Below are 26494 nucleotides of genomic sequence, written 5' to 3' on the forward strand. Positions count from 1 at the left end.
AGCCAAAAGAGGCATGAGACATGAAGAGGGAGCCCACCCAGTCCAGCCCGTGAAGAAGGACCAGGGATTCATCCACACCCCTTCTAAAAGAGTTCTGATGGCAGACACGTGAGAAGGCTGTCTTGGGTGGTGAGAGTGCAGGTGGGCAGAGCCTGGGGGAGAAGGAAAGAACTAAAAGACAGACTGGGGACCTAAGACCACCACCTCAATAGCATCTGTTCATGCTGAGTCTTCCCGTCTCGCATGCAACCACTACTCACCGACTGCTGCAAAGCATCATCTAAGCATCATTGTGTTTGGTCTCATAAGAGTCTTCTAAGATAGCTTTTATTGTTCCTCTTTACAAATGGTGGGATCCAGACTGTGGGCAAATAAGTCACTGCTCTAAACGCAGCCAGTAAGCAGCCCATCTGGAATCTGAACCAGTCTATCCGATTGCAAGAACTGCCCTTTGACCAAGGCCCTGCTCCTCCTCTCCATGGGAAGGTAATTCTTCCTCTTTCCTGTTCCTGGGCCAGAACTGGATAGTTATGATGGCATGTGGGTGAAAGGGAACCAGAGATCTTTAACCTCAGCCTGGTAGGTTTTTAATTATTAAACCTCTTGTTAGATTCTTATGCGGTAGAGAACTTAAGGGACTGATTCAAAGGACAGGAGCCACCCGAAGCACCCTCTGGCAGTGGTTTCGCAGTGAATGAACAGCGGAAGAATGGACAAGGCACTTGGCGAGGGCCGTGGAGCTGACTTACTGCATCACATCCTCACGATAAAGGCGGGAGCAGACTTTTGTCCCCACATGCATACACATGAGAAAATGAGGCCAAGAGCGTTGGTTGGAATGACTGGCTAAAGAATGCTTGGTGAGGGAGTGGCACTGCCAGAAACAGCCAGGCCTATTAATACACACTGGAGACACTTCTGCCTGGGTGTCAATACCCGGCACACTGTTTAGACAGCAAAACCTCAAAACCATGTTAAAGAGAAGCAGCTCTTTACTTAATGAAGCTGAATTATCCTTTAAAAATAGGGCTGCTATTTATTGTATTTCTGGAGCACAGAGCGGATGAGTGGGATATTTTAATACTATGTTCTGAGAAAGATGTGAGTTCAAACCAGTGATGCAGTTGACAAAACTTGAGGATACACCTTCTTCGGCAATGCAGACAAATTCCCCCTCTGCTTGTTCCTTTGAGATCTCACAATAGTATCCAATCCCTGTTTGAACCTGAGGGTGGACTCAAAGGAGTCTGCTTCTTGACTCAGAGTCTGCATATCATGGCTAAAAGGAGATCCCAATGGCCCAACTCCAGGCAAATCTCAGTCACCCTCAGCCTCTCACTCAATGCTAACACTAAGCAGAGGTTTTTTCAGTAGTCATGTACGAATGTGAGAGTTGGACCATAAAGAAGGCTAAGCATGGAAGAATTGATGCTTTCAAATTCTGGTGCTGGAGAAGACTCTTGAGAGTCCCTTGAACAGCAAGGAGATCAAATCAGTCAGTCCTAAAGGAAATCAACGCTGAATATTCATTGAAGGACTGATGCTGTAGCTGAAGCTCCAATACTTTGGCCACCTGATGTGAAGAGCTGACTCATTAGAAAAGACCCTGATGCTAGAAAAGACTGAAGGCAGGAGGAGAAGGGGGTGACAGAGGATGAAATGGCTGGATGGCATCACTGACTCAATGCACATGAGTTTGAACAAGCTCCAGGAGATGGTGAAGGACAAGGAAGCCTGGCATGCTTCAGTCCACGGAGTCGCAAAGAGTCAGACAAGACAGCAACTGAACAACAATGAAAGAATGTGAAGGGTCTTTGATGGACACTCCTGCTCTGAAGTTCCACCTGATACCCCATGGCCAGCACTTCATTAGAGGCCATAGTGAGAAAGAAGAAAAGCAAGAGTATGTCCACACACCCAAAGCAGAAATAACAAGGAGATGTACATAAGGCAAAAGAATCTTGTAGGATCCAGTAGAGACCATCTGAAATGCCCCTTCTTCCCACAGAAGCAACCCCAAGCATGAAACAATTTCTCCTATCTCCAGAAGGTGCTGAACTAGGAATCTGAATATCACATAGAAAACAACTTTGTTGTTGTTAAGTTGCTAAGTCATGTTCAGCTCTTTGAGACCCCGTGGACTGCAGCACACCAGGCTTCCCTGTCCACCATCTCCCAGAGTTTGCTCGAACTCGTGTGCATTAAGTCAGTGATGCCATCCAACCATCTCATCCTCTGTCCCCCCTCTCCTCCTGCCCTCAATCTCTCCCAGCATCAGGGTCTTTTCCAATGAGTCAGCTCTTCACATCAGGTGGCCAAAGTATTGGAGCTTTAGCATAAGTCCTTCCAATGAATTTTCAGGGTTGATTTCCTTTGGGATTGACTGGTTTGATTTTGTTGCTGTCCAAGGGACTCTCAAGAGTCTTCTCTAACACTGTTCTTCGGTGCTCTTGTACTATTTTCCATTCTCAGTACACATTGATTAATATGTCCCATTGTTTTAGAAAAGGCAGAGGAACCAGAGATCAAATTGCCAACATCCGCTGGATCATAGGAAAAGCAAGAGAGTTCCAGAAAAACATCTATTTCTGCTTTATTGACTATGCCAAAGCCTTTGACTGTGTGGATCACAATAAACTGTGGAAAATTCTGAAAGAGATGGGAATACCAGACCACCTGATCTGCCTCTTGAGAAAGTTGTATGCAGGTCAGGAAGCAACAGTTAGAACTGGACATGGAACAACAGACTGGTTCCAAATAAGAAAAGGAGTACATCAAGGCTGTATATTGTCACCCTGTTTATTTAACTTCTATGCAGAGTACATCATGAGAAATGCTGGACTGGAAGAAACACAAGCTGGAATCAAGATTGCCGGGACAAATATCAATCACCTCAGATATGCAGATGACACTACCCTTATGGCAGAAAGTGTAGAGGAACTCAAAAGCCTCTTGATGAAAGTGAAAGTGGAGAGTGAAAAAGTTGGCTTAAAGCTCAACATTCAGAAAACGAAGATCATGGCATCTGGTCCCATCACTTTATGGGAAATAGATGGGGAAACAGTGGAAACAGTGTCAGACTTTATTTTGGGGGGCTCCAAAATCACTACAGATGGTGACTGCGGCCATGAAATTAAAAGATGCTTACTTCTTGGAAGGAAAGTTATGACCAACCTAGATAGCATATTCAAAAGCAGAGACATTACTTTGCCAACAAAGGTTCGTCTAGTCAAGGCTATGGCTTTTCCAGTGGTCATGTATGGATGTGAGAGTTGGACTGTGAAGAAAGCTGAGCACCAAAGAATTAATACTTTTGAACTGTGGTGTTGGAGAAGACTCTTGAGAGTCCCTTGGACTGCAAGGAGATCCAACCAGTCCATTTTGAAGGAGATCAGCCCTGGGATTTCTTTGGAAGGAATGATGCTAAAGCTGAAACTCCAGTACTTTGGCCACCTCACGCGAAGAGTTGACTTATTGGAAAAGACTCTGATGCTGGGAGGGATTGGGGGCAGAAGGAGAAGGAGAAGGGGACGACAGAGGATGAGATGGCTGGATGGCATCACTGACTCGATGGACGTGGGTCTGAGTGAACTCTGGGAGTTGGTGATGGACAGGGAGGCCTGGCGTGCTGCGATTCATGGGGTTGCAAAGAGTCGGACACGACTGAGCGACTGATCTGATCTGATCTGAAAAAAAATGTTATCACCGACTTTGAATTTACACTATGAGCCTGAATCCTGCCTCCATCATGGCTGGAGATGGCCCCCATTGCCAGAGCTGATACCCTTCAGCTGCTAACAACTCTCTCTCCTGACCCTGAGACTCTCTCTCTTTCTCTGAGGCCCACTGGCTTTCCCAAAGCTGCCTCGTCAGTGTCTGTTATCAGCCCCCACATTCAGACACAAGCTGGCATCACTGAAAATACCAGCCTCCCTTCTCCAAAGAGTCCAGCCCCTGCTTCTCTCCCAGCCAACAGAAAATGCAAGGCTCAGGACTCCCCTCCTTTGTTAATGAGGATCAAATCTCACTCTCTGCTAACCCAAAGAAAGGAAAAGGCAGCCAGTCATGCCAAGAGGCTGTGAAAGAGCTTCCTCTAATCCTCCCAAAGCACTCGAGAGACGGCTTTCAGCCAAGTCAGGGTCATTTCATGTATTCTGCTCTGGAAAAGATATTCAAAATGATTAAGTTCATTAGAAAAGAAAGAAAAAAAAAAACGGTCCAAAGGAACGACCTCTGCCCAGCAGCTGCGTTCAAGTAAGTACCTTCTCTAAGGATCTGATGTGTGTGGGAAAGCTCAACAAAGGTATGTGGGAAGGCAGGAACCACCCACACCAGGGAGGGGGTCTTTCTGCCCAGCAAACCCGCCACAGTGCCACACAGATCAGAAGCAATCAGCACTCTAGTCCTGGTGCTGAAGAGGAACCAAAGAGGATCACACAGTCTCTGTCCTCAAACATCTTCCAGTCTGGACAGAGAGATGACAGATACAGAGAAAACATAAGACCTGACCAGACCTGACAGTGGACACAGAAAAAAGGAGCCCCGGAGGGAGGCTGTCTGTGTTAGACCTCAGATGAGTTGAATTTGGAAGGGCAGGGAGGATGTTCCAGGTAGAAAAGAGTATTTTGAGCCAACGTAGGAAGCTCATGGCAACCCACTCCAGCATCCTTGCCTGGAAAATCCCATGGACAGAGGAGTCTGATGGGCTGCAGTCCATGGGGTCACACAACTGAGTGACTAACATTCAGGAAGTTCAAGGAAAGGGAAACGCAGGTTTGGCCCCATGGGAGAGTGAGGAAGAGTCCTTAAGAGTGAGATTGAGTCCTTAGGAGCTTAGACACGAACCAGTGAGCTGTGAGGTTATTCGGAACGTCAGCGTGAGTGTATTTTTAACGTCAAAGAGGATGAGCAAGATCATGTCTTAACTGGCTCGGGAGTCTCAAAGCTCAGAATCTTCACGTCTCTAACTTGCTTCTCCCTCCCACTATCTTTCTTCACTGAATCACCCCCCAAGGAGTTTTCAGCTGGGGACAGTGCCCAGCAACAGAGGATTTGGAAATGCATGTAAAGCACTCACGCTGTGAGACACAAGTGGCCTTCATGGGTGGAAGGTAGACACACAAAACACCCTCCATTGTTCAATGAAGAGTCGCCTCCACTAACTGGCAAGAGACACCCTGTGGGTTGTGTCAACTGTGCTGGTGGTGACAATGATGACAATAATAAAACAAAAATAAAATCACGGACCGACTGTTTGACTGAAAGCTGAACTCAGGTGTGTATGAGACAAAAGCTGTCTCTGGACACCCTGATGACAGCCTCTGTGGATCGTGATGGAATACACATCGCCTGTCACTTGTGGCGACAGGGACAATATCCACACTCAACTAATCTCCTCTTCTTCCAGCAACTTTCAACTGGAGCATTAATATCTTAATGGATGAAACATCAGTGTCAAAGGCCTCTCTAAAAATTGGAAATAGAAGCAAAGGGGGCGTCATCTTGTTCTTTCCCAATATATCTGAAACCAAATAGAGCTGCAGGGACCCCGTATTCCAAAGAAGGCAACATGGTTTGCTGCTAAAGTGCAATGAAGAATGAACATGCCCCCTACAAGTAGGAGAAATAGGGTGGGACAGAGAGTTTCAAATATTTGAAATGTTTCAAAAATATTAATAATAAAAATGCACAGGACACCCATAGCAAATATTTAAAACATGACATTGGTACACTGACCACTGTTCCTCTCACAACCTGAAATGGGCTGTGAGTCAATGTTTGCTGAACTTAGTAGGGGAAGAGTAAATTTTTCATTACTTAAAGGGGAAGATGAAATTTCTAATGTGTGTGCCATGCACCAACATGGTGGATGGAGCATTCTGGAAAAGTTTCAAGGAAGCAGCAAAGATTATTATGAGGGTTATGCAGCCCTGAATGGCCCAAGCAGATTGGAGCAGGACTCATTTTGTGAAGGGTTTCCCTGGTGGCTCAGACAGTAAAGAATCTGCTTGCCAATGCAGGAGATGCAGGTTCTATCCTTGGGTCCGGAAGATCCCCTGGAGGAGGGCATGGAAACCCACTCCAGTACTCTTGCCTGGAGAATCCCATGGACAGAGGAGCCTGGCGGGCTACAGTCCACGGGGTCCCAAAGACTCAGACATGACTGACTGACTACCACTCTCACTTCACTTTCAACAGTCTACCAGCGCTGCCACTGCGACGGACAGAACCACCATTCGCTCCAGACTCAGTGCCTTACAGGGCTTACTGATGATTCTCATAGCCACTCTGGAGGGAAGGATGACTGACACAGCAGATGCCCAGAAACTGACTTCCCAAGAGACTCACCTCCAGACCTGTGCACAAGCAAGATGCCCTTAGTTAGGCCAGACCTTGGAGCCCTATAGCAGCCACCCAACACTGCCATCATTTCACTCCAATCAAAAAATGGGCTTTTCTCTTTCTGACTTACGTTACTCTGCATGACAGACACTCATGTCTCTACAAATGACCCAATTCCATTCCCTTTTATGGCTGACTAATATTCCATTGTATGCATGTACCACTTCTTCTTTATCCATTCATAGGTTGATGGACATTTGGGTTGCTTCCATGTCCTGGCTACTGTAAGTGGTGCCGCAGCACATAAATGTTGAATCTAGGAAAATGGAATGGATGAAGCTATTTGCAGGGCAGAAATAGAGATGAAGACATAGAAAATGAACATGTGGACATGGGGAGGTAAGCGGAGGGCAAGATGAATTGGCAGATTAGGACTGACATATATACAATGTCGTGTGTAAAAGAGACAGCTAATGGGGCCCTGCCGTATGGCACAGGGAGCTCAGCTCAGTGCTCTGCGATGTCCTCGGTGGGTGGGATGGGGAGAGCGAGGAGATGTGTATATACTTATGGCTGATTCACATTGTACTGCAGACACTAATACAACATTGTAAACAACTATATTCTAATTTAAAAAATCATACAATTACAAAAAGGGATCTTTCATAGCACTGTCCACCTTTGTACGCTTTTCTGATGACCCAGAATGCCCACGGAAACCAAAGCAGGAAAGTCACCATAGGGCGAAACACTCCCAACTCTACTGGTAATATTCACTCACTCATAACCTTCACTGCAAAGAATCTCCTTGAGGCTTTTACAAGTAATAAATCCCCTTACAGCAGACTTTGAGAAACGCAGCAGTTTCCCAACACCTCAGACCCCCAGGAGCAACATGGCAAGTTCCCATCTACATCTTCACTTTGTAACAGGCATAAAATGCAAGCCAGCACATCCAGTGCCTGCCACTTCCTTCTTAAGAAGACCCTGTAATGAAACTTCTGCTTTATACCTTCAGTGTTGCCTTTAAATAAAGGGAATTAGGTTGTGTCAAAAACTGCATGCCCTTCAGTTCAGTCTTTCTAATGACTGCTTACAGATGAAGAAACAGAGGTTGAGAGAAGAAATAAATGTTCCCTGAGCAAGGTCATGAGGCTAGTGAGGAAGGGATCTGAATCCAGGTCTAGCTCTATTAGGTACACTTCTATATTAGATATACTTGGATAATTAGCATTATCTAAGTTAATATAGTCCATCAGATATACTTCTATATTAGAAATACTTAATTAGTATTATCTAAGTTAATATACTCCATTAGATACATTTCTATTTTAGATATACTTAGATAATTAATATTATCTAAGTTAATATACTCAATTAGATATACTTTTATATTAGCTATACTTAGATAATTAGCATTATCTAAGTTAATATACTTCATTAGATATACTTTTATATTAGATATACTAAGATAATTAGTATTACCTAAGTTAATGTAGTCCATTAGATAGATTTTTGTATTAGATATACTTAATTAGTATTACCTGTTAATACAGTCCATTAGATAGACTTCTATATCTATATCAGATATACAGTTGGCCCTTGAACAACATGGGGGTTGGGACACCAACCCTCTCTGCACAGTCAAAAATCTGCACGTAACTCTAGTCAGCCCTTATATCCAGGGTTCCACATTCATGGACTCAACCAACAGCAGACCATGTAGTACTATATTAGATGTATCTCTGGCAAGGGGTCTATAGCCCACTGCTCTCTCTTGACCTATTCACTCATGCTCATGACGAGGTGAGGGATGGGTCTCAAGAACCATAGGGGTGCTTTTCAAAACATCCATATCTTAGCCCCACCTTGGTTCTGCATTCTTAAAGGGTTGCAGTGATCCTCAGATCACTGGAGCAAATGGGTATCATGAAAAGTTTCAGAGATGATGCTGATAAAGTGATTCCTCACATTTGCAACTGGAAACCTGTTCACCAGACCAGACAGTCTCCTAGGAGCAGGAATCCCTGACCAGAATCCACAGATGGGCATCTAAGGATTTCATGAGCTCCCTGAGAAAGTGCTCTGTGTGTGTAACTCATGCATTATGCTGTAATTTGCACCAGATTCTCAAACTAGTCCCTGACTCAAAATAAGCTTAGAAAGTACTCCTTTGGAGAAAATGTGGAATTTTCCCACATTCCTAAAGCAGGAATGTTATTAATTCCATCCTTTCCAGCCTCAACAGACCCCTGGACACATAATGTTAGGTCATTATTCAGGGTACTCACTTAGCTTGCATTTAATGGAACGGTCTCCCCAATTTAATGTAATATTGCTGTTGGCAAATAGATCACTCTTAGAGTCATCAAACCTGCCAACTTTTACACCCGCCAGAGTAAAAAAATTCATCAGATTTTGTCTTTTCATTCCCCCAACCAGCTTTACTAGATTTCTGTCTGGGATCAAAAGGCTGGCTGAAGGCTGGCTGTGCATAAAGTTCTGTGGCTTAATTAAGATGATCATAAACTGCTCGAGCTCACTCTCAGCCCCATGATTTGTAGGTAGCTTGCTTCTATCAGACACAGAGGCCCCCCTGAGATCAACCTATGAGCATGGAAGGTTCAAGCAAACACACAACCCTCGCAGGAAAACCTGCCTGGGCTTTTGAGCACTGGTCTTGACATTTGTCTCCTCGATGAGTTGCTTTTCTCTTGGTTTGGCCCTGGTAAATCGCTGTTGGAGGACTTTTTGTTTAAATATTTGTGGGCAATCATATTGCTGTCTTCAAGGCTTCCTTATAGTCTCTGCTGGTGTGTTTCTTTTTCACCCATGGTTACAGCATTACTTCTAATGTGTCTTTTTCCTTCTCTGCAGTGCACAGCATCACCGTCACTGACCTGGACACTGTGGAGCACCTGTGGCGTGCCAGGCAGACTGCAAGGCACTGAGGACAGCAGTGAGATGGGACGTACGGTCCCTGCATTCACAGAGCAACTGGCAGCCCAGTGGGAGAGACGGAGATACGGATCAACACAGCGTAGAAGAGAGAGTTCTGGGGGAGGAAACTGCCAGAAGGCAATACTAAGTCTTGGAGGTCCAGTAGACATTAAGTGGGTGCATATTGTCACCCTGCTTATTTAACTTATATGCAGAGTACATCATGAGAAACACTGGGCTGGAGGAAGCACAAGCTGGAATCAAGATCACTGGGAGAAATATCAATAACGTCAGGTATGCAGATGACATCGCCCTTATGGCAGAAAGTGAAGAAGAACTAAAGAGCCTCTTGATGAAAGTGAAAGAGGAAAGTAAAAAAGTTGGCTTAAAGCTCAACATTCAGAAAACTAAGATCATGGGATCCGGTGTCATCACTCCATGGTAAATAGATGGGGAAACAGTGGAAACAGTGGCTGACTTTATTTTTCTGGGCTCCAAAATCACTGCAGACAGTGATTGCAGCCATGAAATTAAAAGACACTTCTTGGAAGGAAAGTTATGACCAACCTAGACAGCATATTGAAAAGTAGAGACATTATTTTGTCAACAAAGATCCGTCTAGTCAAGGCTATGGTTTTTCCAGTAGTCATGTATGGATGTGAGAGTTGGACTATAAAGAAAGCTGAGCACTGAAGAATTGATGCTTTTGAACTGTGGTGTTGGAGAAGACTCTTAAGAGTCCCTTGGACTGCAAGGATATCCAACCAGTCCATCCTAAAGGAGATCAGTCCTGGGTGTTCATTGGAAGGACTGATGTTGAAGCTGAAACTCCAAAACTTTGTCCACCTGATGCGAAGAGCTGACTCATTTGAAAAGACCCTGATGCTGGGAAAGATTGAGGGCAGGAGGAGAAGGGGACAACAGAGGATGAGGTAGATGGTTGGATGTTATCATCGACTCAATGGACATGGGTTTGGGTGGACCGCAGGAGTTGGTGATGGACAGGGAGGCCTGGCGTGCTGTGGTTCATAGTGTCTCAAAGAGTCAGATATGACTGAGAGACTGAACTTAACTGAAGGGGGTGGATGGAGGAGAGGCAATCCAGACAGAGGAAGTGGTAAGTCCTGAGCAGGGAGGTGGCAACCATGGGTGTGTTGCAGGCCACGCCCATCACACAACGACCAGAATACAGATCAGGCGAGCGCCACCATCTCTCTTTCAGAAACGTGAGCAGTCTTCAGGAGGTGAGCTGGAACCAAAGCTGTTACTATGGGCTAAACATTTGTGTCCTTCCAGATTCCTGTGGTGAAGCCCTAACTGTCCCAGCCCCACCCATCCCACCCCACCCTGTGTGATGGTATTCTTTAGTGGGGCCTTAGGGAGGTAATTGGGCTTACATCAGGTCATGAGGGTGGGAACCTCATGATGGAATCAGTGTCCCTTGAAGAAGAGGAAGGCAGCTTATAGCAAGCTCATGTCACAGCCATGCAAAGTACAGGCTTTGAAGCCTGACTCAATTGTCTAAGGAGTGAGAATAGAGATGAAATGACCATTTCTTGCTTATGTATTGAAGTTTCAACAAAACAGGCAGTTCCTTTTAGAAAACCTAAAATGACCAATGAAAGAAAATGACATGTGCCAAGTTCCCTGGTGGTCCAGTGGGTGGGTCTCCACGCTTTCACTGCCATGGGCCTGGATTCAATCCCTGGTTGGGGAACTAAGACCCTGAACTACGAGACGAAAGCACAGCCAAAAAAAAAAAAAGGAAGAGGAAAAGGAAAGTGATATAAGTTTTAAACTTCATATTTTATACTCAGAGTGAATTTCTTACAACTCTCCATGCAACTCCCCTAGGAGGACTAATTAAAAAGCCTGGGTCAGGGCTGGGGGAGACAGACAGAAGAGGAGGGATTCTGTGAGGCATAATGAACCTAGAGACACTCCCACCCTAAGTGCCTCCTTGAATGCCCATCAGGGTTTAAGTCTCCAGTGGAAAACTATTCAGCTTTGAAATTTTGGTTACCATAGCATTTTCCAAAGATTCTGACCTCAGATGAGGCTCTAAAATATATCTTTTGTGTTATTGCTGTTGTTCCTGGTTTTACTGTTCTTGTTACTTTGATTGCAAGTCTCCCAAGGATCCCAGTTTAGGAAAATGGCACCAGACCAGCAGAAAGACCTTACGTTTCAGCTGCCAAAACTTAAGGGAAGGCAGCAGGTCAATAGCTGCTCTCTCTCTGTGATGCATTTCCATTTATTTTCATTTTTATACTTTTCTGAATTTCTAAGGCTTTGAATTTGAATATTTTCCTTTCATTATTCAGGGAAAATTATTTCTTGGCTTGAAACCAAATAAATAACTATTTATGTGGCTCAAGGACACTTCTTACTACTGTGCCAATTGTAGAAGTTGAAGTTATTACTTTTATGAAGATTTGGGAGGGGTTTTGAGTAAAGATGCTGAGAAATGGAAATTAAGGATCTGTAGATACTCTTTTTTTTTTTTTTTTTTCTGTCTCAATGATTCCCAAAGTGTGGCTCCAGGACCAGCAGCATCACTTGGGAATTTTTTGAGATACAAAACTTTACCACCACATACACACACATCTCTGTTGAATCAGAAACTCCAAGGACGGGGAGTGTTTTAACAATGAAAGTAAAAAGAAAGCAAAGCTGTTGTCTCTCAGTCGTGTCCTACTCTTTGTAACCCAAGAGTAGCTTGCCAGGCTCCTCTGTGCATGGGATTCTCCAGGCAAGAATACTAAAGTGGGTTGCCATTTCCTCCTCCAGGGGATCTTCCCAACCCAGGGATTGAACCTGGGTCTCCCACATTGCAGGCAGATTATCGTCTGAGCCACCAGGGAAGCACAACAAATACCCAGCAGTTTGAGCATCACTTATTCTAGGCTTTCAGAGAGTCGAACAGGTTGGCTCTCAGTGTTAGAGATGATCCCAACTGCCCCCCAACCAGTCACCTCCCCCGTCTGCATGTTCCCCGGGTTGGCAGAGGGTGGGGAAGTAGCTGTCTCCTAAGCTGATTCTTCCAGGTGTCTGTGAGGGGTAATGTTGCCTCCTCGTCTTAATCAGCCTTCAGCTGTCCCTGCTCTCATTAGTCAAACTGCACCAATCAGCAAGCGGGTCCAACAGCTGTAGAGCAGCAGGTGCAGTAATGAGGAGCTCCCCTAACTGAGGTCGATCCCGCCCCCGCTGCCCCTCGTGGGGGAGCCCAGCCCTGCAGATGCGGTTATACAGCACGAGGTGGGCCTCTCTCCCCCTGACTTCCTCACGGCCTCTGCACAGTGCCCGCACTCACACACCAGCAGGTGGGAGAGCTCAGCTGTGGTGAAATCTAGACACCATCCTTCCCGGACCCCACATTTTACAGGAAAGAATCCGAGGTCCACAGGAGGAAGGAAAAGGGCATAGCAACCCTGAAATTCACAGTTCCTGTCCCTCAATTCAAAGCCATTTGCATTACCCCCTAATGGGAGTTGAATACGCTTATGAAATAAATACATGCATTAATAGCAATGAATCAATCACCACCTTGTTAGTGCAACAGATAAAATGTAATGAGTGGATAGATATCCACCGTGTATCCATCACCATTTCAAATAAGGCCACGGTGGAGGACAGATTCCAAATGACACAAAACAGCCCTGCGTTACACTCTTTTCCAGAGCTGTGGTAAGGATCCCAGGCTGCCCTTTGCTTAAATCACAGCAATCAGTAACCATTTTGCCCCTGGTCCTTGCAGCTGCTGCCAACTCATGATTGAGACAGTGGGAGGTGTCGGGAAAAAGAAAACCAGCCTCCAGCAGGTCCCAGGCCCCAGACCCCGCTGCTCACTAACCAGTGTGACCTTGAACGTGTCACTTAAAACGCCTGGCCTCAGTCTCCCCTTAGTGAATCATCTTCAAGGGATTTCCCACTGACAATAATACATGCTTAATAACCTACTTCTGGTTTGCCTACTTGGGGCAAACAGAGATGCCTCTTACAAGCCCACTGAGACAGGCCAGCATCTGTGTGCCCAGACCTCCTCATGCCCTCCACCCATCAGCATCCTCCGGGCACGGGGTTCAATACCTGGAAACTCTTGGGAGTCTCAGGAGCCTGACTGCCGAGCCAACCTTGGTGGGCTCATCTGGCATTTTGGCCACATTTGCCTCTGGCTCCAGGAGGAAGTGTCCCTATCACTCTGATGGCCACCTTGGACACTCAGAAATTAAAGAACTCTGAGGCACCCTTCTCCACCCACAGGACGCTGGAGACACCTGCCACTTACGGCCTTAAGAAGAGCTGGTCCCCACCCTGGCAGCCGGAGTCGGTCTTAAATTACCTAAAGAGCCTGAGTGCTGGGCCTGGGCTCCATTTGTTTACAAAATAGGCACTTTCAAAGGCCCTTTACTAGGGCCTGGCAATTCCCAGGTCCCCTGCTATAGGCTGATGCATAATGCATAAGATGCTGGGAAATGTGTATTCATGAGGGCGGCTTGGCTTTTGTCAAAAAGAACTGTGAAATATTATGATGGAACAATTTTCATTTCTGCCACATTGTTTTTATAGCGCATTCACGATGGGGATTGAGGGCTTTCCGAGTTTTGTCTGGTGCAGATGTTGCAGTGCTGAAAGCTGCTTCAGACGTCCTTATTTTCCAACTTTGTTGCTGACAATTACAGGAGGTGGGGGGAGGGGGCCTCTCACAGGGAGACAAAGGATGCCTGTCCTCAAGTGATCTCACCCTGGCTTCATTCAGGAGGGTGGGATGGGGATGAGGGTGAGGAGGAAAGGAGGAAACGGAGGGGACACTGACCTCTGGAGGTGCTCGACACCAGGCAAACTGCCCTCCTCGGAGGATCCATTAACTGCCTTTTACATCTGAGGAAATGCAGGCCCGGCCGGGTTGAGCCACTTGTCTGAAATCCTATCCACCAATGGATGGCGAAGCCTGGGCTGGAATCCACATCAAATGCCCTAGCTTACGGTTTCTTCCAGCCCCAGGCGACCAGGAGAACTCTAGCTGAGGGGAGGCGCTCTCTCTTTGCAGTGCATCCGAGAGACAAAGGGATGAGAGGCGTGCACGCTGCCCGGGTCCAGAAAACACTGAGGCCCCCACCCTGGGGAAGAAGGACTGGGAGTATGACCTGAGCTGGCTGCCAGCATTGTGATCCGACAGGCGCCCACCTCTTGGAACTTTCTAACCAAGAATCCACCCTCCTGCCTTCTGGGGCCTGTATTCAATCTCAAGTCTTGTGGACGGCAAACCCCAGCCTGTCTCACTGTGCCCCCGGGCTGCCTCCTAGTCCAGGAAATGCTGGCCCCTTCACGCCCCTCAGCCTGAAAGCCGTGCGTTCCCAGGGGCAGGCAGTGTGGGTGGGGTAATTGTCCCTGGGTCCCTAGGACTTGCAAAGCTCCAGGCAAGCTCAGGGCAAGGGCTCCCACAACTGCTTCCAATGCACCCAGCAGGACAGAGAGGCCAGGCTCCAGGCAAACTGAGATGCCAAGTGATGAGAAGAATTCACCCTGGGACAGTCAGGGGAACAAGCAAGAAAGAGAGACTGGAGTGGCCAGGGCCACCTCGGGGCTGGAGGACGAGGAGGAGGCATAATACAGGGGAACCCTAAGGCCACCATGACTTCAGAGCCCAGAGCGGGTGAACGCAGAGCTGCGCAGGGACTGGAGGGGCGCCACAGGCACGGGGGGTTCGTTCTCACAGGTTAGGATGGAGGCAGAGCCTCGAAGCCCAAGCTGCAGGGCTTTCAGCTTCGGGGACCAGCAGCAGGAAGTCCCTGAGGATCCCCTATCCCAGCTATGGAGGGTCTGCCAGGCAGCACAATCCACCCCCCTGAAATGTCTCTCTGGCATGTGGATTCCTTTGCGCTAAAAAAGAATCAAGGCCCAAAAGACTTAGGAAGAAACTTTGACCATCCCCTTAACTGAATAAAAGTATTTAGCTAGAGGGCTTGTTCCCATAATAGAGTAATCTCCAGAGACCTCAGGGGTGGGGCTGGGGCCGCAGGGGACCCAGAGATGAGCATCCACTCTGTGCCCTGGTGTGTCTGCAGGGGGCCCGGCAAACATTTATTTACCCAGCACTTTGCTTTTCCATCTCCTTGTGCACTACCTTCCTCCCCTCTGAAGTCCTGAACCACTGCCCCAACCTCCTCTTTTGTCTTTAACTGAAGATGGTCTTTGAGGTGAGGACTTCAGCCACTCTGGCAGGCTAGTTTTCCTGGGTCTTTCCACAGATACATGTTCAGCAAGCTTTTGTTTGATCTTCTCCTGTTAAGGTGTCCTACATGTCAGTTTGGTTCTTATACCAGCCAGGAGAACCTAGACGGGGAGGGGACAATGTCTTCCTCTCCAGCATATGAAAGTCCGGGGGAGAAACAGAAACATGTTGGGAGAATGACATGTCTCCTGAGAAACTCCAGACACGTTCAGATCTGCTTTCTTCTCCATGCTGAAGTCATCGCTGTTCCAGAAATCTTGTCCACAGGGCAACTAGTTGGAATTTCTTGTGCTCAGCCACTACTGCTAGGGTGGTGGGTCTCCCTGTGAATCCAGTCCCACAAACCGCTCTTCCCATTTCTGAAACAAACCAAACTCTTTCCCATTCGAGGGTCTTAGCATTGACTTCCCTCTGCCTCCAACAGCCTCCACCCGCCTCCGTAGTCAGAGCCTTCTCAGACTTCAGAGCTCAGGTTACCTAGCCGGCTCTCTCATCCCCAGTGTTTCTCATCAGAGTGTGCTGTTTGGGTTTGCTGCTGCTGTGGTGGTTGTTACTGTCTTGCGGTCTGTCCCCAGCTGTGATATAAAGTCATGAGAGTAAGGATCAGGCTGTTCATCCTTCTCCCAGAAGCACCCAGCATCATGCCGAGGATGGGGTCAGAGCTCAGTAAATGCTGAGAGTGAATGCATCAGTTCACAGTATGCTACACAAGAACATTAATAAGGCATACCAAAAGAGATGAAAACCCAACAGCTTGCTGTCCTGCCACATAGGGGGCTTCTGCCTATTCAGAAGCAAACCAGGTCAGGGGCAAGTTCCTAAGCATGCAAAAACAGATCAAAGCTCACTGCAACCAAGTCCAAGAGGTTGCCCTGACCCTGCTCCACCTCAGCAGTCAGGTAGAATCTTGTCAAGGATGGGAACAAAGGTGGTTTCAAATCCCTGCGCTCCCAGGTACAAGTTTTGTAATCATTAGCCTCCGTTTCCCTACATCAGCATAAAGGAGTGAAGTCATCTGCTGAGATCGCCACAAGGTTGGAGTAAGAGCAGCATCAACCCCCCGGGAACATCTGGCAAAAGTCTGAAGACATTTCTGGTTGTCACAATTGGGGAAGAGGCCAGGGATGATGTCAAACATCCTACAATTCACCAGACAGCCCCCACAACAAAGAGTCAGCCAAAATGTCAACAGTGTCGAAGGCCAGAGACTGTATCAGAGAGACCACAGGCGCACAGGAAGCCTGTGTCTGTCCCCTCTCTGTGACCAGATGCACCCGCAGGCACCGAACTACAGGGTGTGATCAGCCTCGTATGACCACTCGCTGAGCGCGCCCCCAACAGGCCTCTGCCCACACCAGCACCTCACCAGGAGGCCCTGCTGTTTCAGTCTGTTTGGGTTGTTACAACACAACACCACAGACTGGAAGGCTAAAGCCACAAACACTTCTTACAGCTCTAGAAGCTGGGAAGCCCAAGACCAAGGAGCCAGCAGATTCAGTGTCTTGTGAGAGCCCACTGCCTAGTACATAGAGGGCCATCTTTTCACTGTGTTTAAAGCTGGAAAGGGCCATGGAACTCTCTGGAGTCTCCTTTGAAAGTGCAAGTGTGAGTCACGAAGTTGTGTCCAACTCTGCAACCCTATGGACTGTAACCCACCAGACTTCTCTGTCCATGGAATTCCCCAGGCAAGAACACTGGAGTGGGTTGCCATGCCCTTGTCCAGGAGATCTTCCCAACCCAGGGATTGAACCTGGGTCTCCTGAATTGCAGGTGGATTCATTACCATCTGAGCTACCAGGGAAGCCCTTTACAAACATGCTAATCCCATTTATGAGGGCTCCACCTTCATGACCTCGTCACCAACTCCCAAAGGTCTCACCTCCAAATCCTGCCATACTGGGAATTAGGTTTCAATATATGAATTGGGGAAGGATAACAACATTCCAGTGCTTATTAAGGTCCTTCTTTGACACCCGAATTCAAACCTTACGGCAAGAAGCCTCTACCTGTCTTCTCCACTGTTGGCTGTGTCCATCCCGCTGCACTGGGAGTCTTCAGCAGCACCCACTGCAGCGTGCCCCTGGCGGAGGCTTTCTCCTTCCACAGGGCCACTCCCTCCAGCCGGCTTTAGACATCAGCACCAGGTGTTGCCTCCTAAGGAGAAAACCTGAAAAGGAGCGGGCTTCTTAGGCTGGAAAATCGAGAGTCCAAATTGTATGGCTTCCTCCTGATTGTCTGGCTTTTCTCATCTGCAAAACAGGCACCTTTGAATCCATGTGTCAGGCTCCCCTGCCCCTCCCCAAGCAATCAGACACTGTTCTGACATGTTGCTTAGAGCCGGTGATAAAGTATCACTATTTCTCATACACAGCTTAGCTGAGTTTCATCAGTTGATGCTAAATCCATCTCTGTCTTTTGAGCAGAGTGATGTTTCTGTTTTCTGCTTCCTTGAGAGCCAAGCGTATTGTCAGGTAGGGGAGGATGGCATCGGGCTCCCAGGTGTGTATCTGGAAGAGGTCATGTCCTTCCTGAGATGCCTAACTCTCATGTCTCTCTCCCTGAACAAAGCCAAAGAACTTCTCCTTTCACTAGCAGAGGTTTTGCAGCATGAAGTCCCCACCTCTCCTTGTCTGAGCCTACCTCTTGAGTATGAGCCTGCCACCTGAGAGAAACCCTGGGCCGCCTGCACTGGCTCTACACACTTTATCTTTGGCCTATTTATGGGAATAAGGAGAGTCTACAGTAATCATCTAAAGAAACACAGGAACTTATAGCTCTTGACTCCCAGCTGTAATTTGCAGGACACCCAGTGATTCCAAAAGGAGGTCCCAGGGACAGCTGGCTCAGAGTGTGAGCAGGAGACATTCACTTCTAGCCACTGTGGCAAGTCCAGCAGGGTCAAGGGCACACACGCTAGCCACACAGACCCCCGCTCCCCTGCCAGGGCCTCCTTCATCTAATTCACAGCGCACTGTTTTATGAATTTCATGCAGAAACACTGAACCGGGTATGGGGGAGCTGGGGAAACACTGGTGGATGAGCAGGAGAGGATGCACGCATTTTATCTGTTAGGAGGACCACCCAGGATGTCTCATGCAGGTCCTGCTTGTTTAGAGTTCTACTCTTAATGGAGGTTAGGGAGAATGCCTTCTGTCCCTGAACAAACCCAGCAACCCCACATTTCAGAGCAGACTGAATGTGCCCCATTTTATTACCCTGTTATGTTCCAGAAGGTCCCCAAATCCTCTCCCTCCACCTCTGTGAAAATCTCTCCATGAATCCTTGCTCCAAAAGTCACGTGACCAAGCAGAAGACGCCTGTGAGAACTTGAGCAGCTTACCCTAAAGATCCTTCTAAAATGTGCAGCTGTCCCAAGACAGCTTAGGAGGCAGCCAGGGTCCCATCCCTGAGAGCGTCAAGTCGAGGGGAGCTAAGGATGTAGAGGAGACCACAGAGGCCCACAGCAGAGAGTAATCCACAGACACGGCCAGCTGACAGCTGAGGTATTTGATTTCGGTGACTCAGAGTTTCACCACTGCTGAGGGGCTGGTGGTCACAGCTACATCTCATCAGGCTTAATATGTAAAACATCATTCAGAAAGCAACAGATGCAAACAGACCCAAGGCTGATTGACAGCAAGGACGATGGCGCAAAACCCCAGAGGCCGGGCTTTCCCAGGCAGTCTGCTCTCGCCCGCTCCTGTCCCACGGTCCCGTCTGTGACATGGCAACCACGGCCTCTGCCTTGCTTGTCCGTTGTGAAGATCAGAGTAGAGGGGGATTCAGAAAAAGGTGAGCCAAACCCTTAAACACTGAAGGAACGAAGGGGTGATGCCTAGAAGAAGGAGGACCATTTTCGGGCTGCTCCTGCTGGAAGCTTCCCTCATGCTCCCTGACCCGGTCAATCCTGCCATTAGCTCTCAGGGCACCATGTCCCCATCCTTCCACTCACTGTGGACATCATCCTGCGTTTCTCCACTGATTCTTTAGTCTGTGTTTGCCTCACAGATTCGACTATGAACACAGAGCAGGCAGCAGCCGGTTTCTCTGTGTTTGCTGATGTCGTTCGTTCTTACCATGGCCTTTCGGCACAGGTCCTGATAGACGTCAAACGGCTGAACACATGAATAAGCGCAAGCTCCACCGTGTTGGAAATAAACTGCTGCAAACCACCCCCAATCATTCCCCGTGTTTCATTACAGAGGTGTCCGCAGGCTAGATAACCGACAGTGAGCCTCTCTTAGCGACCATTATCTCTCCCTGAAATTTAGCAGGTTAATGAAGGTGGCCAGTATTTATTCTATTTCTTGGAGCTATGGAATCTTCCCTTATCTGCAAATGACTTAAAAATTATTGTGTAGGCATTCTGAAACATTCAGCGACTTTATGAGGCTTGCTCTTAAAGTCGAAAGGAGGAAAAAAAATAAAAGTTGGTTCGGCTTGGAGTTTACAGCCACCATATTTATAAAAGCAAAGCCTAAATCTGGAATTTGGGGTGAGTTTTAAAAGAAACACGAGTACTGTATGTTAAATACTACTTTGTGCCAGTGGCACTGCATATAGAGATGATTAATCCTTAAATATGTGGAAATCTCAAGATCTGTGCCCCTTTAATTAAGAGTCTAGTGGTTTCCAGCAAGTATGTGAAGTGAAAGTCACTCAGTCGTGTCCAACTCTTTGTGACCCCAGTCCATGGAATTCTCCAGGCAAGAATACTGAGTGGGTAGCCTTTCCCTTCTCCAGAGGATCTTCTCAACCCAGGGATTGAACCCAGGTCTTCGCATTGCGGGTGGATTCTTTACCAGCTGAGCCACAAGGGAAGACCAAGAATACCGGAGTGGGTAGCCTATCCCTTCTCCAGGGGAGCTTCCCAACCCAGGGATCAAACTGGGGTCTCCCGCATTGCAGTCGATTCTTTACCAACTGAGCTATCAAGGAAGCAAGTATGTGCCCTACTGTTATTACATTCATGGGGTAAACGGTGCTTTGCGTTCTCCTGTCATTTCTTATGGCCAATTCCATTTACTCCAAACTTTCTGAGCAAAAAATAAAGTTCACAAAACAGTGCTTTTTCTTTAATTCTTTGTGTGTGTGTGTTCTTCATCCCAGGTGAAATTCCCCCTCTTTCTGCAGTGAGTGTTGGACAGTGGCCTCATTAACTGGGTTACATACCCATTTGGCAGGGGAACAGGTGAGCAGCACAGAAGTAATGGTGCCTGGATGAAGAAAGTCACAAAAAGTGAGTTCTTTAAAGGTCCCATATGATCAAACAATTACTCTCTTTGTAGTTCATATTTTAGAATAAATAGTATTTACCCTAGACTGCATTTTTTTTTCGTCTCTGTCTGCCTCGGCCGACTGCATGTCGGTCCCCTTTCTCCCCGATGAAATTTCATCCCTCCAGGAACTCAGGAGAAGCTGCTGAGCTCTGGCCAAAATGTAAAAGGCCTGCACTTTCTGCTCCTCATGCTGCATCAAGCCCTCATTTTCAAACACGATATCTTTCCCTGATAGCCTGCTGCACTCCACTGCCTCTCTCTCCACGCTAATTCAGAGGTTATAGCTCCTTCACTTTATACTATTTACCAAGGGTGCGGACGAGATGGCCTCCCACTTTAATTGGATTTCCAATTTTCAGAGGCCATTATTCAGTTCCCCACTCCAATGTCCTCATTCTCACTGCTTCTGAGTGTCGGTTATAAAGGGGCAACGGAGCACATGGACAAAACCAAGGCTCCCCAAGCTGGAAGTTTGGGAACTACGGAAATCTCAGCATCCCAACTGGGAGTCTGGGGACTAATCGCATTGCTGAAACATGGCCCGATTTGAAAACTGTAACCAGAAACAACAAAGAACATGTGGGTCTGTCTGTCTGCAGCATCACAGGCACTCATGGCCTGAAAAAAGTGTGTTTTTATTGAGACGAAAGGAACAAGTTGTGTTTTGGAGGCTCCTCTGAAAAATACAAGGTGGTAAGCATGTCATCCCAGGTGGCTCAGTGGGTAAAGAATCCTTCTGCAATGCAGGAGACACAGGAGATGCAGGTTCGATCCCTGAGTCAGGGAGATTCCCTGGAGGAGGGCATGGCAACCCACTCCAGTGTGCCTAGAGAATCCCATAGACAGAGGAGCCTGGTAGGCTACATAGTCCATGGGGTTGCAAAGAGTCAGACACAACTGAAGCGACTGAGCACAAACTCAAGGCAAGCATGAACCTGACCAATTTCAAGTTCCATATAATTAGGGGCAGCCCTTGAAATCCAGACCAAGTGGAAAGTGAAAGGGCAGTAAGAGGTATTCCTGCAATCTGTTCTAGTCTTGACCCCGAGACTTGGGAGATGGAGCCTCCTCCAGGTCTCTATCTACATTGAGAAGGAATCTATCACTGGCCCCTTTCCTCAAGATGATGGATGGATTTACTGAATATGCTGAAATCCATGCTGCAAGGAGAACTTGATGCATGTGACTCCACAAACTGAAATGAACAGACCACACAGACAGCACGGTGGGCTGGGAGCCTGGACCACGCTCCTAACTGCGAGGTCAGGCTCGGCAGCACTGGTAGAACCTGGGACCTGACAGAAATGCAAAATCTCAGGCCCTGGCCCAGACTTCCCGAATCCGAATCTGTGTTCTAACAAACCAGCATTTGAAAGCATTGCTCCAAAGCTTGTCTGATCATCTACAACCCACGTAGGGGAGGGTGCACAAGTTCATTTTTCTTTTCCTTTTTATTAAATTGATGTATGGTTCATTTACAATGTTGTGTTGGTTTCAAGTATACAGAAAAGTGATTCAGTTATACATATAAGTTCTTTTTCAGATTCTTTTCCATTATAGGTTAAGATATTGAGTATAGGTCCCTGCACTGTACAGTTTATTATATTCTTAGTAGTGTGTATATGTTAATACCACACTCATTTCTCCTCCTCAGCCCAAACCCACTGATATACCAAAATGAATATCCTTTTGGTAAACAGAACTTTGTTTTTCGTGTCTGTGAGTCTATTTGTTTTGAAAATAAGTTACTTTGTATCATGGACACAGGAGCCTGGTGGGCTACAGTTCATGGGGTCGCCAAGAGTTGGACATGACTGAACACAGACCCTCCCTCCTTCTCCTCATTTGTATCATCTTTTTAGATGCCACCTATAAGTGATATCCTATGATATTTGTCTTTGGCTTAGTATGATCATCAAAGTATGATAATCTCTAGGTCCATCCATGTCGTTGCAAATGGCATTATTTCACTGTTATGGCTGAGTAACATTCCATAGTATATATGTACCGCATCGTCTTTATCCACTCATCTGTTGATGGACATTTAGGTTTCTTTCACGTCTTGGCTATTATGAATAGTACAATGAATATTTGGCCCAGTTCACCAGCTTCTAGAACGTGGGCTCCAAAAAGATGATGCATCTTTAACCCCTTCTCTAGTAGGCCCTCAATAAATACGCTTTGAAAGAGTGAATGGGTGCCCCTGAGATGCTTGTTCCCCATGGTCTGTATGCACTGCACTATCCATTTCTGGCTAGAGGACTCATGTTCCTAACTCTTCAGATTTGTTTATTAGTTGCCAACCTGTGAGGTCCCACTGTTTATGGTCCAACCACAGGACTGTACAGCAACTATGGCTACAGTGTGAGCCCTGGGGCAAGCTTCCACTTTTACCTCAGTGTTGTTAACCCCCTTTTGCTAGCACCAGTCACTTCCTGTTTGCTATCAAAAGCACAGAACACAGAGGTAAGTCACATCCTGTGTGACACTACTGAGCTTCCCATTACAGAGACATGACCCACCTGTGTAGCACTATTAAACGTCCCTTTTCCATCATTAACTACCGACTTGACTGTGGTCACTCTATCCAAGTATCAGTGATAATAGAACACAGAATAAACTTTCCTGCTTCCTGCATTGCACTTTCCAAAGTGGAATGGAGGCATCTCTTTCTAACCAGAGTTGGCTTCATTGCAGGCTGTCAGGCTACCATAAAACAAAGCAAAATAAAAACAACCCGCCTGCCCCACCTGTCTCCAGGTGTTGGAATGGAGAATAACACTGTGAAGTGAGGAGAGCATTTACGGCATAACTAGGTTTGTTTCATCTTTTTTTTTTTTTTTTCAATTTCGTGTAAGGAGTGCACGGAGATCTCAAAGAGAGGACACCCATTATTTTTTAGCTTGATCGTTTCGAATGCCTCGCACAGAGGGTAAGAGGGCCCCTTTAGCCTTCTCCCCAAATCTGACGTTTTCTCCCACTCACCATAGACTGTCACAGCCATGGCCAGCTCCGCCCATCCCCAAGGCCCACTTCCAGTGCCCTGACTCTCCTCACGGGATGGCGTCCTGCACAGGCTGTCCCCTCCTCCCAAATATGACTGTTCATTTCCCATCCCCCTCACTGATTCACACTCCCTCAGAATGTTTCTGCACTTTCCCATTTGCCCCTGACTAGGAGACATGGTGACCTAATTGAAAAAGTATGGATTTTGGAGTTAGAAGCCAGTGGTTTAAAATCCCTGCCCTGTCTCCTGGTTGTCAAATAATGTTGGGGAACTCATTTATCATCATTATGTCTCCATTTCATCCTCCACAGAGTGGAAGTAACAGTATATACCACAAAGGCTGCTCTGTCCATATAAGGTCCACAGGATAATGGTTAGTGCACAGTGACTGCTCCCCTCCCACCCACCAGGCCCAGCCCTTCAAGCTTCTGGAGAGTCTGCATACATCAGGCCTGCCTATCCGGGGCTTACAGAAGCCCCCCTCACCTCATATGTCAGATGAGGCACAACTCTGTCTCCAACCTTTATCTTTCCGACTGTCACAGAAAATGTACAAGCCATCTTGAAAGCCAATGAATGGAATCCTAAAGCCTAGAAGGGAAAGTGTATTCTACAGAAGAGAGACACCAGTTTTCCAACCAGACAGAGCAAGCGAGACCTCTGACAAGTTGTGTGACCTCAGGCAACTTCCCTGAGCTTTCTGAACTTCCGGCTCCTCATCTATAGAACGGGGATACCTGTGGTGCCTTGCACAGCCTGCCGTGGGATCAAGTAAGTGTGTTAAAATATTAAAAAACAGCAAGTCCCTAACTGGGGATAAGTAACTGAGAGTTTGTCCTGTCTCCTAACTTTTCGTTAAAGGTCAAGGAGCCCGGATGTGGAGGAGACTGCCTCAGAACCTGCTCCTCAGGCAGTGACAGCTACTCCTGAGCCGTCAGCCCAGGAGCAGGAGTGATCACTTGAGCTATTCATTAGCATAAACATTTCACAACAATGTCATTTTAATTCTCCCAAAGAGCACCTGTTATCTATCCCACAAATTGGACCCTCCACAGCATAAATCAAGAACACTTCCCATGTGTTTTAAATGAAGAAGTGCCCTTCCCCCCAATAAGGCAAATATTAAACAAAGCCAAAGCAAAAAAAAAAACCCAGACACAGAACAGAAACATCCCACACTGTGACTTTAATAGCTGATCAACTGCAGATCAAGAGCTTTAATTTCTCCTCGACTCTGGGTTGATGGGAGACGCTGAGTCCCCACTCTCTTAGAAATGATTGCTTTGGTGAAAAAACAAAGGCTCTCTTCATCAGACCTTGGCCAGTCCACACCCACAAACTTGGGACTCTTCCAGAGAAATATCCAGATTGTGAAGCATGCCACCACACGGCTAGATGACCCCACATAACAGAGCTGCACAGAGCCCACCACCCCAACCCATGGCCAAGTTGCACTGAGCAAAACATGATGCTGTTTCCCTGAGTAGATTGTGAGTTATTCAAGGACACAAGGCATGCCTTGTCCGTTCTGGGATCCAGGTCCAGCCCAGGTACTCAGTAAAATTCGCTGAATTAATACCCTCGGCAAACAATAGGTGGTTAGGGTACACTCTTCCTTTCCTGCAGGCTTGGCATTCACCGTGCAGTTTCCTCTGCTGACCGTTAATGAAGACCACAAACTTGTAACTCTATCAGACCCAGCTAAAGGCCACCTTCTCTTTGAGTCTGCCTCTGGTATTTTGCAGGAAGACAAGATAATTTATAATAATCCTCACTTCTTCCAGTTCCACCTAGAACTTTTTCTACATCACAGGCATGGCCCATTTTATATGACAGCATCTGTGCTCTCAGCTGATGACAATGGAGACACTGTGGTTGTATATGCCTGGGAGAGGATGGGGACATAGAGATATCATGTCTTTCAGAGCCAAACAGGTGAGATTTGAATCAGGCTCTGCCAGATAATAGCTGAACAGCCTTTAGAAAGTGACTTAGCTTCTCCATAAAATTCTATGCTATAATACTATGTATTTCATGTGTGTGTGCTAAGTCGCTTAGCACTTAGTGACTCTGACTGACTGACTGACTGTCTGGTCCTGTCTGACTCTGTGCAACTCCATGGACTGTGGCCTGCCAGTCTCCTCTGCCTATGGGATTCTCCAGCAAGAATACTGGAGTGGGTTGCCATTTCCTTCTCCAAAGGCAGCCACCTGCAAACCAAAGACAGAGGCCTCAGAAGCCACCCCAGCTGGATCCCACACTTCCAGTCCCCAGAACTGCAAGAAAATAAATGTGTACCGTTTAAGTTACCCAGTCTGTGATTGCAGCCCCAGCGGACTAACGCAATGGTCCACGGTTCCATCTGAGATGGCGTTGGGGAACCACTGAGGGAAACTTCCCGCTGTGGAAGTTTCAGGACCGCTTGCCTGAGTTGTCTCACATCAGGAGGTCCTGATGAGGAACATGGTACCAGAAGAATTTGGGAGGGGCCAAAGGAGCGAGGAGACGACCAACTGCCCAGAGTGCTTCTCGTTAGAATCTGCCTTGGCTGATTGATGCTCCACCAGGAAGGACCCTGAGTCGACCTAAGAGCCAAGCAAGATGACCAGCCAGAGACAACCTGGACACCAACAGCATCACCATAAACCCTGAGACTGCGAGCCACATGGCAAAACAGTTCCCCCTGGGGTC

The 26494-nt window shown here is 47.1% G+C and overlaps 1 protein-coding gene across 43 annotated transcripts in view; it reads right to left on the minus strand.

Moving 5' to 3' along the window:
• The window catches only part of LOC147353366 (uncharacterized), a 478153-nt gene that overhangs the window by 157578 nt on the left and 294081 nt on the right, over positions 1 to 26494 (minus strand). For 33 of the 43 annotated variants that reach the window (XR_015145070.1, XR_015145060.1, XR_015145064.1 and 30 more), the window contains one exon: positions 17524 to 17684. The exons of 6 other annotated variants lie outside the window; for them this stretch is intronic. The gene's annotated coding sequence lies outside the window, so the exon portion shown is untranslated. Of the gene's footprint in view, positions 1 to 13398; positions 15877 to 15903; positions 16093 to 17523; positions 17685 to 18732; positions 19009 to 26494 lie in introns of those variants that run through there. 4 more of the 43 variants (XR_015145080.1, XR_015145091.1, XR_015145088.1 and 1 more) reach the window with 4 other exon arrangements.

This window comes from Bos grunniens, chromosome 18, assembly GCF_055505025.1.
Source record: "Bos grunniens cultivar Pamir isolate PY7600 chromosome 18, Bosgru_T2T1.0, whole genome shotgun sequence".
Lineage (NCBI taxonomy): Eukaryota > Metazoa > Chordata > Mammalia > Artiodactyla > Bovidae > Bos > Bos grunniens.